Source organism: Mustela nivalis (genome assembly GCF_964662115.1).
Source record: "Mustela nivalis genome assembly, chromosome: 3".
In the NCBI taxonomy this organism is placed as follows: Eukaryota; Metazoa; Chordata; class Mammalia; order Carnivora; family Mustelidae; genus Mustela; species Mustela nivalis.
The window spans coordinates 30,284,635-30,299,114 of NC_139022.1; the positions used below are offsets into that span (position 1 = coordinate 30,284,635).

At 45.7% G+C, this 14,480-nt stretch overlaps 1 protein-coding gene across 1 annotated transcript in view; it reads left to right on the forward strand.

Moving 5' to 3' along the window:
* Positions 1-8,894: 8,894 nt before the first annotated feature.
* Positions 8,895-14,480, forward strand: part of PGBD2 (piggyBac transposable element derived 2) — a 35,048-nt gene continuing 29,462 nt past the window's right edge. Inside the window, exon 1 of the mRNA XM_082723457.1 lies at positions 8,895-9,349. The gene's annotated coding sequence lies outside the window, so the exon portion shown is untranslated. The remainder of the gene's footprint in view (positions 9,350-14,480) is intronic.

Genomic DNA, 14,480 nt, shown 5'->3' on the forward strand with positions numbered 1-14,480 from the left:
TTCATTTATTTGTTTCAAGTTTTTATTTAAATTCTCATTAGTTAACATATAGTGAGATATTATTTTCAGGAGCAGAATTTAATGATTAATAGTTACATATAACACCCAGGGCTCATGACAAGTGGCCTCCTTAAAACTCATCAACAATTTAGCCCATTGGTGTCCACCTCCCCTCAAGCAACCCTCAGTTTGTTCTGTATATTTAAGAGTCTATTTTAAGAGACTGCCTCTCTCCCTTTTTTCCTCCTATGTGCAACTGCTTTGTTTCTTAAATTCCACATGTGAGTGAAATGATATGGTATCTGCCTTTCTCTGACTGATTTATTTTTCTTAGAATAATACACTCTAGGTGAATCTGCATCATTGCAGATAATAGAAAGATTTCATTCTTTTCGCTGGTTCCATTGTACATATACCTCCATCTTTTGTTTGTTCTTTCATTCTTTTGTTATTTATTTATCTATGTATTTATCATCATCATCTATCTCCAAGTTTTTACTTAAATTCCAGATAGTCAACATACAGTGCAATACTGGGTTCAGGAGTAGAATTCGGTGATCCAACACCTACACACCACCCAGTGCTCATCAAAACAAGTGCCCTCTTCAGTCCCCATGACCCCATTTAGCCCATCGGCCACCCACCTCCTTCCATCAACCCTCAGTTTGTTCTGTATAGTTTGATTTCTTACCTTCTTATGATTTCTTACCTTCTCTTTTTCCTCCACTTCCCCTATGATTATCTATTTTGTTTCTTAAATTCCACATAAGAGTGAAATCATAAGGTATTTGTCTTCCCTTGACTGATTAGTTTAGTTTAGCATAATACACTCTATCTCCATCCAAGTCATTCAAATAAGGAGATTTCGTTCTTTTTGTTGGCTGAGTAATAGTCCGTTGGATATGCATACAACTGCTTCTTTATCCATTTATCAGTCAATAGACATTTGGGGTCTTTTTGTAATTTGACTATTATTGATAATGCCACTATAAACATCAAGGTGCATGTGTCTCTTCAACTCAGCGTTCTTGTACCCTTTAAGTGAATACACAGTTGTACAATTTCTGGGTCCTAAGGAAGTCCTATTTTTTCACTTTTTGAGAAATCTCCATACTGTTTTCTGTAGAGGCTGCACCAGGTGCAAGAGGGTTCCCCTTTCTCCAGATCCTCAGCAACATTTCTTGTTCCTTGTCTTGCTAATTTTAGCCATTCTGACTGGTGTGGAGTAATGTCACATTGCGGTTTGATTTGTATTTCCCTGATGGCTAATGATGTTGAACATTTTTTCATGTGTCTGTTAGCCATTTGTATGTCTTCTTTGGAGAAAGGCCTGTTCATATCTTCTGCCCATTTTTGACTGGATTATTTGTTTTTTGGGTGTTGAGTTTGGTAAGTTCTTCATAAATCCTGAATACAAGCCCTTTATCTGATAGGTCATTTGCAAATATCTTCTCCCATTCTGTAGGTGATCTTTTAGTTTCGTTGACAGTTTCCTTTGCTGGGAAGAAGATTTTGATCTTGATGAAGACCCAATAGTTCATTTTTACTTTTGTTTCCCTTGCCTTTGGAGACATGTCTAGCAAGAAGTTGCTTCAGCCTAGGTCAAAGAAGTTCCTGCCTTTGTTCTCCTCTAGGATTTTGATGGATTCCTGTTTCACATTGAGGTTTTTCACCCACTTTAAGTTTATTTTTGTGTACAATGTAAGAAAAATTTCCATTTTCATTCTTCTGCATGTTACTGTCCAATTTTCCCAACACCATTTGTTGAAGAGAATGTCTTTTTTCCATTGTATATTCATTCCTGATTTGTCAAAGATTAGTTGACAAAGGTTTCACTTGAGGTTTCACTTCTGGGCTCTCTATTCTGTTCCATTGATCTATGTGTCTATTTTTGTGCCAGTACCATACTGTCTTGGTGATCACAGCTTTTAATATAATTTGAAGTCCAGTATTGTGACGCCTCCAGCTTTGGTTTTCTTTTTCAACATTCTTCTGGCTATTCAGGATCTTTTGTGGTTTCCTACAATTTTACAGAATTGTAAAGAAAAAATATATAAACAAAAATAACACTGAATGCCATGAAAGGAAGCCAAAAATCAAGAATATATCTATAAAATGTAAATGTAAAACTGAAACATAAAAAAAGACTTAAAAAAGAGTTGATAAAATAAGAAACTAGTTGAAAGGGGGGAAAATGAGAGGAAAATTTTAAACTGAAAAACCAGAGAATCGTGAGAAAAAAACCTGGAATTCTATATGTTATTTTGCCCTAGGGCAGGAGTTTTTCATTTCTGTGTGATCCATAAACTTGGTATTAGCTTGATGTTCCTGCTGGTCTTCTGAGGAAGGGGCCTGTTGAACTAATTATCATGTGTCTTTGCTTGGGCAGAGTGGCACTGCCCCTTGCTAGGGACAAGAAAACTTCTGAAGGCCCTCTAAGGAAACAGCTCAGACAAAGAGAGAACACCAGATCCACTAGATGGGTTTACCTAGGGGAATCTGGAACCCACCCCTCTGTCATGCCCCTCTTTCCTTTCTTCACCACAGCCCATCTTTCCATGACTACCATTTTTCTCTCTGTTTCTGATCATACCTATTTATCCCTTTATCCTAGATCCCCCCCTCCTCCATATCTCTATAATCTTCAATACACCACAGTAGGGACCTGATGTTTCTGTTGGTTTGTGTGCTGTTTATTCTGGAGAAGTATTAGCCTTTCATTCTCAGATTCTTCCATCCTCTATTTGAGCCCATTCATGAAGACGGTCTCCAGCACACCTATTGCCATATGAATAATAAAAATCTTCCATATGCCCTTGTATTATCTGAGAAGGACAGAAGTGGCAAGCTGAGCAAAGGGGGGAGGCCTCTGTGTAATCCCTCCCCGAGTTATACTCTATGATTTAGCTAGAGGTTGTCAATATTTCCATTTCCTAATTCTGAGTAGAGCAATCCTGCCAACCAAGGAAAACCTCAGGTTTTCAACTGAGTACTTACACAGGAAAAATGGCTTAGATAGAGATCCTACCTGTTAATTTGGACAAAGGTTGGGCATGATCTAATAGGGATTTCTCCACCTCAAAAAGACAAGTGAGTCACATCCACTAACTTGCTAAGTAAGGTCTCAAAAGAATGAGGATTCCAGTATATATTTAACATGTCCAGTGCCAAACCTCTGATCTCACACCTAACCCGCTCCTTCTGCCATCCCTCCTTTCTCAGTTGACATCAGTGCTGTCGTACTGTGAAGGCCAATAACCTTGAGTCTTCCTTGACCCCTTTCTCTCATTTTCTGTATCCAACCCATCTAATCTATGAGGAAATCTCGTCTCTACCTTCAAAAATATATCCAGAATGTCTATTTCTCTCCCCCTCTCTATCATAAGCACCCTGGTCTAGGGACCTATCCATTATGTCTGATCGGAACAACTATGGCAGCATCCAGTCTGGCTTCTAGCTCTACTTCACCTCCTGTGGGATTTGTAAAAGCTACATTGGACTGCATTACTCCTCTGCTTGAACCCCGAGTGAGCAGTGAAGCTGGCAATGGCCTACCACACATCAGGTACACTGTCTATTACCTCTCTGGCTTTATTTCTCTGATTCTCTTATTCACTCAGCTCAGATTATGCTGTTCCTCAAACTCACTAAGCTCACCCTCCCCGCAGAGCTTTCGAACATGCCATTTTCCTTGCCTCAATTATTTTCCCCCTGGATTGCTAAATTCCTTGTTCTTCCTATCTCTAGAATTTTCCCTCAGATATAGTCTTCTCAATGAGGCCTTCCGTGACTGCAGTATTTAAAAATGGACTTATAGCCCTCCTGGGGGCTCATTTTGGTTAGCTCTCTGCCTTTGGCTCAGCTCATGATCCCCAGTCCTGGGACTGAGCCCTGGGTTGGCTCCTTGCTCAGCGGGGAGTCTCCTTCTTCCTCTCCCTCTGTCCCTCCACCCACTGCTTGTGCTCTTTCTAATAAATAAATTCAATCTTTAAAAAATAGAATAAAACTGGATTTACTTTCCCCCTTCCCCACATCACTTTTCTTCATAGCATTCTCTCATGTATATTTCACTTCCTTGTTTATTGTTTTTCTTACTACAGTGTAAGCACCATGAAGACAAGAGGCTTATTTTGGTCTCTTTTTTCCCTCGCTGTTCTAACAACAGTGCTTAGGGTAGGGCAGTGACTGTCACAGAGTGGGTATTCCTTAGACACTTGTTGAACGAAGAAACAAATGAGACACAATTTCTGGGGAACAAAGCAATCTAACAAACACTGCCACTACGTCACTTAAAATAGTAACCTTACTTAAAAGAGTGAACCCCACCCTTCTAGGGTTCATCCTTTATCCCCTTAACTGGCTTTATGTTTCACAGTATCTATCCCATTTTGACACATTACATGTTACTTGATTCTTGAGTGTCTCCCCTATTAGGAAGTGAGTTCCCTGAGAACAAGCACTTTTTTAAAAAAAGATTTTATTTATGTATTTGTCAGAGAGAGAGAGAGCACAAGCAGGCAGAGAGGCAGGTAGGCAGAGAGAGAAGCAGGTTCCCCAATGAGCAAGGAGCCTGATGTGGGACTCATCCCACCTGGGATCATGACCTGAGCCAAAGGCAGCAGTTTAACCCATTGAGTCACCCAGGCATCCCAAGAACAAACCCTTTCTGCTCTCTACTGTTTCCAGTGTCTAGGACCTCCTGCATACATGTAGAATGAACAATGACAAAGTTGAGTGCACCACTGGCTGAAGAACCTCACAAATTGGCAGAACTTATTTTTTTGACCCAGTATTTTGGAACATACTTTACAGGGTTAAATAACACAAGTTCAACCAAGTAAATTTTATATTTTTAAAAGATTTTATTTATTTATTTGGCAGAGAGCACAAGTGGGCGGAGAGGCAGGCAGAGAGAGAGAGGAGGAAGCAGGCTCCTTGCTGAGCAGATAGCCCGATGTGGGGCTTGATCCCAGGAGTCTAGAATCAAGACCTGAGCCGAAGGCAGAGGCTTAACCCACTGAGCCACCCATGTGCCCCTCAACCAAGTACATTTTAAAGATCTATTTGGCTTCATTAATTTATTTATGAATCAGGAAGCATCCCATTTAGCAAATAGACATGAGCTCCAAGAGGCTGTAGGAAAAAAGTTTTTAAATGTAGAGTAGAAAGAAGAAAATTATTGTCAAAGAATTCATTGTTTTAGGCAAGGTTGCCCTCCTAAGGGGAAAAGAGGGTGTGTATCATTAAATTTCCTAATGCCAACCAAGAAATCCCCATGGTGACTGGTTAAAGGTTACATATCTTGGGGTGGGGGGCGAGGTTTGAAACTGTACTCAAGTTCTTCAAGCATGTGTATATCTGCTGGGTAAATGAGTAGGAAAACTACCTTGTCCTTAGGACAATGCTTCTTGTTACTGCATTCTTTGATATAACAACTTGTTATTTCTGCTTGTATGTTGATCTTGAATCTTTTGAGCTTTTACAAGATGTAAAAAATATATAACCCTATAAAAAACTGTTCATTCTCCAGAGCACTTTATTCTTTGTGAAGATCATGTTTCCTGGGCAGCTGTCTTAACCTGGGATCAAATAAAACTTTCTTTCTGTTAGAGATTCTAAAGGCTTGTTCATTTTGGAAACTCACTTTTATGTCCTGCCTTATTTGGGGGCTCCCAACCTGATGGTTATCAACCCAAATTGCTCAGGACACAAAATAAGCTTAGTAAGATTTTGTTTTTGCTAGATATCTGCAACTGTTAGGACTATCATTCTTAGACATAAAATAAGCAGATGTGCTGCAAAGTGGGACGTTTGACTCTAGAATTTAAAAATCCCATTAGCTAAGTCTTTGGGTTTCTCAGACCTGAACTAATACCTAACAGGGATGGGCTACATGGTTAATGTTTGTGCATGTTTTACAGGGTACCTTGTTGCATGGAATTTTTCTTGACATCGGTGGGCAACCTAGTACCAATCTAACCCTTTCCATGACCCACCTATCCTATCACAGAAGTCTTCTTGAGGTGGAAAGTGCTATAATAGACTTTAAGTGCTCAACCCATGCCTACCAATATTTGCAGCTTTTTGGCTTCTGAGATCCCCACTAGCAATAGCCCTTATCTACATAAAACAAGACAAACAAACACGTGCACCTTAATGTATTGGCAGTAACGAAGAGATGTTAGTGCATCCTGGGCAGACATTGTGTGCACACCATCATCAATTCCCATGGAATCGTGGTCTGAAAGGTCAGGTGTTTGGCTCTGGGCTGACCCTCTGCCAGTTCAGTTGTGTTCCAGGCAAATACACAAGCTCAACTGGCTCTGGGGATAACTGTCTGCCAGCTCAAGTTGATGTGCCCTTTAAAAGACTGCCAATTAGACTGGGAGCTCAAACGCAAAAAGGAGTGGAACTCAAAACTCAGAAGCACTTACCTATAGTCCTTGGAAATATGAGAAAGACAGTGACGTCAAAGGGGTGATAGAGAGCTTGCCCATTTTTCGTCTTGTCCCTGAAAGCTGCAGAAACTTGCTTCCAATCCCACTGCTGCTACCAAATCTGTTAAATAACAGAAACTCAACAGAGTAAATTTTAAAAATCTGATTGGTTTTATTGATTGATCGATGAATCAGGCAGCATCCCATCTGGTAAGTAGAGGGGAGCTCCAAGGGCTACAGAAAAGGAAATGTTTTCAAAGATAAGGAGGGAGTGGGGAAAAAAAGGGAACTATTAGCTAAGAACCCATTGTTTCAAGCAAACTCGTCCTTCCAAGGAGAACTGAAGGGATCGGTCAGTATATTTCCTAGTGCTGACCAGGAAATCCCCATTGTCGACTGGCTGAAGGCTCTATTTCTGTGATTGAAACCACAATTAGGATAGGCATTGAGCATTGCTTTACTGATTTGAGGCCTCAACCTAAATGACACCATATTGAGCCTATGATTTTCTTTTTAACAACAATGACAAAACAAACAATAAACAGCTTAAGGAGAGAAGCGAATATAAAACCTCTGCTACCTGGCTTTCTTGGATGTTTAACATAGGTCATTCCCAAGAATATCTGTGTTTAGAGAAATTCTTTAAGGCCAAGTCATCCTTTTCTGTGAAGTACACTGTCCCATGTATCTTATAAAGCAGTGATTCTCAAGGTGTGAAGGTAAGGGAGGGTTGGGGTGAGGGGGGGGATTTTGCTTCCCCAATGTTAAAAAGAAAGCTACAGGCTCACTTAGATTGAGTCCCTAAATTGGGGATTAATACTAATCTAATTGCAGTTTAGAGGCAGCTGGCTAACTCAGCCAGTAGAGCATACGGTAGGGCTCTTGATGTTAGGGTTGTGGGTTCGAGCCCCACATTGGGTGTGGAGATTACTTAAAAAAATATAAAATCTTAAAAAAAAAAAGAAATTGCAAACAAAAAATATTAAAAACAAAACAAAACTTGCAGTTTCAACTCCCCCAGAAATGTAGTCTTTACCAGTAAATTGGGAATTTCTTGGATCAGTGCCAGTCTTCTCCATGGGCCTTCTCTCCATCCCTCAAAGGCAGGAGAGGTCCACTGCAGATAGAGTCCTTGCCTTTTCCCTCACAAGGAAAAGAAGTCTTTCCCAGAACAATCCTTATTTTTTTTTTCTAAAAGCTTTCTTGCCCCACTTTCCTTCTATAACGGCCTTCCATTTTGCATAATTTCTCATAACGTTCTTCTATTTGCTAGATGGTATGCTGCCCGATTTGTGAATTATTTAATAAAGCCAAGTACATCTTTCAAATGAACTCAGTTGACTTTTTTATTTAACACTGCGGACACTGGAGACATATTTAGTGGTCATAACTGGAGGGATAAGGGGGTAGTGCTACTGACATTGAGTGGGCAGAGACAAGGGGTGTTCAAATATACTACCATCAAAATGGCCAGATTTAGCAAACAAAAATACACATGGGGTAGCGTGTCCAAATAAAATACAGAACTGGGATATCTCAGTCATTAAGCCTCTGCCTTCAGCTCAGGTCATGATCCCAGGGTCCTGGGATGGAGCCCCGCACTGGGAGGGGTCCTTGCTCTGGGAGAAGCCTGCTTCTCCCTCACCCACTCCCCCTGCTTGTGTTCCCTCTCTTGAGGTCTCTCTCTGTCAAATAAATACAATCTTTAAAAGTGATGAATTGTAAATCAACACTTGTTTACCTGGAAATCAAACTTAACGAGTTTTATCCGGTGATTTCACGCCTCATGCACAGGACAGGCCCCCACCACAAAGACTTCTCCCGGCCAACACGTCCCGACAGCAGGGGTTAGGAGACCCCGCCACAGAGCAGTTGTCTTGGAAACCTGGTCTGCACCCACACCGCCCCAGGGAGGCAGGGCGCGCATTGCGGGGCCCCTCCGTCTCTCCCCCCACAGAGCTCTAGGATTTGCTCTTCCATCGAGTTCCCAGGTGAAGCCGCCGCTGGTCTGGGGCCCGCACAGGCCCACCGCTACCCGAAGCGGTTCGTCTAGGGGCGGGTGTGGAGCCAGAGGACACCGTGAAGCCGAAGAATAGGGAAGGCAGAGGCAGGGTTTCACTCGCAACCGGGAGGAAACCGGGTGTCTCTGGACAGCACAACCCGGCAAGCGTGAAGAGACGGGAACGCGCACATTCGTGAAGCGGATTTCGCAGGGCCCCTGGCGCGGCAGCGGGCACAAGCCGTGCCGAGCCGACAGGTGCAGGTCAGCCCCGCGGGCCACCCAGGCCGGCACCGTTGGCTCTGCGGGAATCCTGCGGGGCCGGTGCCCTCGGTCCTGCATCGGAGCGCTCCGACCCTGCAAGGGCGACTCAGGCACGGGCGCCCCAGCGGCCTTCCCGGCCACCGACGCGCTGTGCCCTGCACGACTGGGTGCGTCGCGGTCGCCGCTGACGTGGTCCGGCGAGATGGCCCAGCGACCTCGAATGGCCGTCTCACGCTGAGAAGCGGAAGGCTGACTTTTCCCGGAGTCCTCCCCGCCCCCCCCCGACGTCTTTCCGTCGGCAGACCTCACCTCCCAGACAGAAAGACGGTTTCGCGCCTTGCGAGCCGCTGCGACAGCAGCGTCGAAGCCGCACTGCGAGCGAGCGGGGCGGGCAGAGCCGGTACTTCCCAGTCGGCCGAGGAACTTTGCAGTTCCCTCTAGGCTCCGCGGAGGCCCCGGCCTCTCGGTGGTTGCTCGGAACAGGGGCGTGGCTGGGGGCGTGGCTGGGGGCGTGGTCCAGAAGGCGAGCCCAGGCGCCGCGAGCGCTCTTGTGCCGGACGTTGCGCGGCCGCGACGCCCCGGGCTGGCACGGCGGGGCGCTCCGGACTGGTTGCCCCGCGGTGGGAGGCCTCGGCTGCTCCGCGCTCAGGTAGGCGTTGGCCCGCCCGAGTCGCTGACCTGCCCCGGTTTGGGTGCGTGAGCGGCAGGGCCTGGCGTTGCGTTTTCTCAACGGTGCCCGAGGCACTGGCCTACGCGGCCTCGCGCGCGGGGGGCGGGCTGGAGGGACTGGTCCAGGGACAATGGGCGTCCGGGCCCCCGAGCTGCCGGAGCCGAACGGAGGCGCTCCCGCTGCGGGGCGGACTCAGCCGAGGCGACCCGAGACCCTGCGGGCAGCCGGGTGCTCTGACGCAGGGTGCACCGGGCAGCGGTGGCCGGAACTTGCGGGCCGCGTCGGGGCTGCGGTGGGGCCTGCTGGGCGCCGATCTCGGGCCACATCCCCCACCCCCGCCCAGCGAAGGGGTGGCTGCGCGACCCGCCGGATGCGGGCATCGCTGGCGCTCCTGCCGCCTCTGCCTGCCTCTGCGAGTGGACTGTCCTTTGTTTCCTTCTTCCCTTCTTCGTCGGCCGGTGGTGGGCAGAGCTGGGGGCGCGGTGTCGCCTATAGGCTTCTCCGGAGCCCGCTGGCACGTGGCGCAACTTGGAGGCGTTTACATTTATAAAATGTCTTATTTTTATTTTTTTTTTATTCTTTTTGAAATAACTTCACAATTAAAAAAAAAGTTGAGAAACGAGTACGAAAGTTTTCTCAGTAGTATTCCCTTAGACTCCCCAGATGTTAACGTCTAATTTAACAGACCAGGAAGACGAGGACACTCAGTCACATCGACAGGTTTTATTCAGATATGTCTGCTCCTGTCTCCTCTCTGTTCCTTTTTTGTGGTACAGGATCCAAGTCAGGATTTAGTTGCATTTAAATGCATTAAATACATTTAGTTGCATTGTCTTGTCTCCCTGAAAAAATTACATTTTTTTTAAAAGATTTTATTTATTTATTTGACAGAGAGAGATCACAAGTAGGCAGAGAGGCAGGCAGAGAGAGAGGAGGAAGCAGGCTCCCTGCTGAGCAGAGAGCCCGATGTGGGACTCGATCCCAGGACCCTGAGATCATGACCTGAGCCAAAGGCAGCGGCTTAACCCACTGAGCCACCCAGGCGCCCCGAAAAAATTACATTTTAAACAGGGGAGGCCCTTGTAACTCCCCAAGACCCTTCACTGTGGCCTTGGAAGCGCCAAGTCTCAAATCAAAGGGTCTTTTCAAATTGCTTCGTGCCAGGCCCAAGAGACAATGTCCGGCAAGACATCTGGGTAGTTTTGGCACTGGTGGTCACCCTCTGTGCCCTGACCCATCTAGTCCTAGCCTCGTAGCCCATCCTGGTTCTCCTCCTACTTCTCAGACCTACCTGCTTCTGTCCTGGTATCTCTGAAGATCCCGTCCTTGGCCATCTTCTCTTACCATCTGGACAATTTCCCTGGGTGATCTCTTGTGGCTTCCAGGATTCTTGTGGTTTTGAGCATACCACAAATCCTCAGAATACTCACCTGTTTATGATTGCGGCCCAGGCCATTTCTAGGTTCCAAACTCAGATAGCCTGTGGCCTACGCAGTGGCTTTACAGGCTATCTCAAAAGCATTTCTGCCTTGATATGAGCATATCTCAGCTTGAACTCACGCACATCTGGTCCTCTTCTAGTGCCCCCAGATTCTGTGAATGATGCCACCCTACCCTAGCCACTCAGCCACTCCTGGGGAAGGCCTCCCTGATGAGCTCTTTCACTACCCCAGTCAATCCAGACTTGGTTTACTTTTTGAACCCTCCCTGGGCTGGCCCACTTTTCTCCTTGGGAACCCGTCTCCCTGTGCTTTCTTTGGTGCCCTCATTCAGTTGTCCACACCAGAGTCACACTAAGCTTATTAAAATGTATATGTGATTGTCCATACTCTGCCTATAATCTTTTTTTTTAATATAAAGATTATTTATTTATTTATTTATTTGACAGAGAGAAATCACAAGTAGATGGAGAGGCAGGCAGAGAGAGAGAGGGAAGCAGGCTCTCTGCTGAGCAGAGAGCCCGATGCGGGACTCGATCCCAGGACTCTGAGATCATGACCTGAGCCAAAGGCAGCGGCTCAACCCACTGAGCCACCCAGGCGCCCCTGCCTATAATCTTTTAAAATTTCCCTTTACTTAAAAAGAAAGAAAGAAAGAAAGATAAATTAAGACCATTAAGTATAAAGAACAAACTGATGGTTATCAGAAGGTATGGGGGTAGGTGCATGGGTTAAGTAGGGGATGGGGATTAAGGAGAGCAGTTGTGATGAGTATCAGATGATCTATTCGGAATTACTGAATCACTATATTGTGTATGTAAAACTAGTATAACACTATTAACTAACTAGGATTAACATAAAAACAAAATTAACGACGCACAAGTAAATAAAATTTCCCCTTGTTGTAGGACAAAGGTAAGACTTCTTAAGTCTTCAAGGCCTCATTTCAGAATTGCTGGTCCAGTCTCTTCCTGTACCCTCTTCCTCAGGTTCCCTGCTCTGCTCTGACTGGCTTTGCTTCTCTCCTGACTTGCTTTTCTGCCTACGGGGATTCTGTTCCCTGTGTGCTCAGGGAGTTCTTACTCTTCCTTATAGATCCCCATCTAGTCATCCCTTCCTTAGGGAAGTTTTCTGTGACCTCCCTAACTAGGTCCTGTTGTGCAGATCCTAATCTCTATCATCTTCTCTCCTTGGTAGCTCTGTTAAAGTAGCCGTTTTAGACAGACATGCTTAGGACCTGGTAGACACTTTTGATGTTTGCCAAATCAATGAGGACGTGTAGGGGTATGCAATCTGGTTACTCAACAGCCTCTGTCTGAACATTGTTGGGAATTTGCATAGTATATAGGGGCACTGTGTACCCTTGTTCCGTTTCTCTGCTGGTACTGTCAGGCAGGGCAAGAAGGAGACATACAAGAGGGGATGGAGAGCCTAGAGAGAATAGCCAGAGGAGCATTGAAAAGGAGAGGTGACTTCTACTGCCCTTCTTGCTTAGTTTCCCTTTCCGTCAGGGTTGAATCCGCTGTCTTACCTGACTCTATTGACAGACTTGACTCTCTCCTACTCTTCCATTTCCTATGCATGTTTTAGAGAATCTTTACAAATGTATTTTGGTTAGGGTCAATGATATGTCAGTAGTCCTAGTTCTGTTCTAAACAGCTGACTCAGAGTCAGAAGGTGAAGTGGAAATGAAGGCCAGGCCTGATGAAGGAGGAGTTGGGTTGGGTGGCCGGAATGATGGCTGTTTGCTCTGTGGTGTGAGTTGTTCAGTTCAGCAAGTACTCACTGGGGGCATGCCAGGAGCTGTGTTGGCTTCTGGGGATAGAAAGGTGAACAAATTCTGCAGCTGCCTGGCCAGGGAGCACATGGTGGGGTCAGCATGTGATAAGGTGAAAACCATATGAGAGGCACCCTTGACTTGGGGAAGGACGTCGCCCAGCCAGCTGAGGCAGGGGCTAGGTGGGGGAGCCCTGGAGACTAGTCTGGGTGGTGGCCTTGACCTAATTCCAGGACTCTTGCAATTGTGACCTGGGGAGGTTCTCAGCAGGGTGTGAGGATGGGCCTGCGTCACAGTGACTGGGGGGGGGCTGTCACTGAGTGTTGGTGAATGGAAGAGGACAGAGGGCCGCCTGGGGCACAACAGAGAAAAAGGTATTGAGATAAACTATTGCTGAGGAGGGGGTGGCTGAAGTGGTAGCACAGTTCACACTCTCTGACCCCAAACCAGCCACACATGTTTGAATTTTATCAAAGTCATACTAAAGCACCCCCAATCAAACACAGAATTTCTGCAGCAAAATGTATGGATATCTGCAGTTAGGAATAGAAATAGACATTCCAAAGAGCCTCCCATCATTTTAGATTTTGCTGTCAGAGTGTTGCCAAATTTTGAAGAAATGTTCAGTTTTCCCAGCATTTTTGACTTGTGGGAATTGTGGGTGAGGGGTTGTGGATTTGAAATGATAGCAAATGTTTATAGAGCATCCACTCTATGTGAAGCTTATAGAGCTTCACATGCACTGACTTTTGTCCTCATAACAACCCTACTCGGTACCTGGAAGATCCCTTTGTAGAGGTGAAATGAGGGTACAGACAGGGTCAGCGACTTGCCTATAGTCACAGAGCCCACAACTCATGGCTTTGTCGTCTACATTCTTACCAGGCTGCTAACTTGTGAATGGGACGTGAGGAGAGGGTTTGAAGGACCAGGTCTTTCTCCCACTCTTCAGTCACCTGGCACCTATAACCAGCCTGCCCAAATGTCCAGGAAGGTCAGAAGGGAAAGGAGGTGGGAGCCCCCTAGAGGTGGACTCAGATTCACCGAGGGCCCATGGGGACTCTTTTCCATGATGCTGTATCTTGTGGTCTGGTTGGGCAGTGAGTTTTCCTCAAAAGCTGTAGGGGAAGTTACATGAGGCGCCAAGTAGAGCAGAGAGAGGAGGAGGTGAGATGGTGAGAGCCGCTGTGCATAAGCTGCGATGTGGGCAGGCTGGGCTTTGAGAAATAAGGATTCTGTAAGGAGATTCTTCTTGAGACTCTAGAGTGGGGAGATGACTGTTCTCTAATTTTCTTCCACCTGCTGCGCAAGATACATTGTTCTGGAACACCCCAGATGAACACTTTCTGCAGACCGCTGCCCACCTGGGGGCACTGAGCAGGTCACCCTGGTAGTATTTGCTCACGTGTGTGCTAGTATCTCAGTTTCTTTGTGTGTGCATGTGTGAGCGTGCAAATATATATATATTTATATATAAAATATGCATTTTGTGCATATTTTGCATGCATTATATATCAGCAGGAATAATGAAACAACTGAATATCCCACTCAGTTTAAGAAATAGAACCTTATAGGGTGCCTGGGTGGTTCACTTGGTTAAGCTCTGCCTTTGGCTTAGGCCATGGTGCCATGGTCCTGGGATCGAGTCCCACGTCAGGCTCCCCTTGCACTGTGGAGAGTGCTTCTTCCTCTGCTTGCTGTTCCCCCTGCTTGGCTCTCCCTCTCTCTGTCAAAGAAATAAATAAAATCTTAAAAAAAAAAAAAATGGAACCTTACTAAAACCTTAGAAATCCTCTGTGTGTCTGCAAATTGTATCTTTTCTCTTCCAGAGGTAATCACTATCCTCAAGCTCCTTTTAATCACTTCCTTGCTTTTCTTTAAAGTTTTACCATGT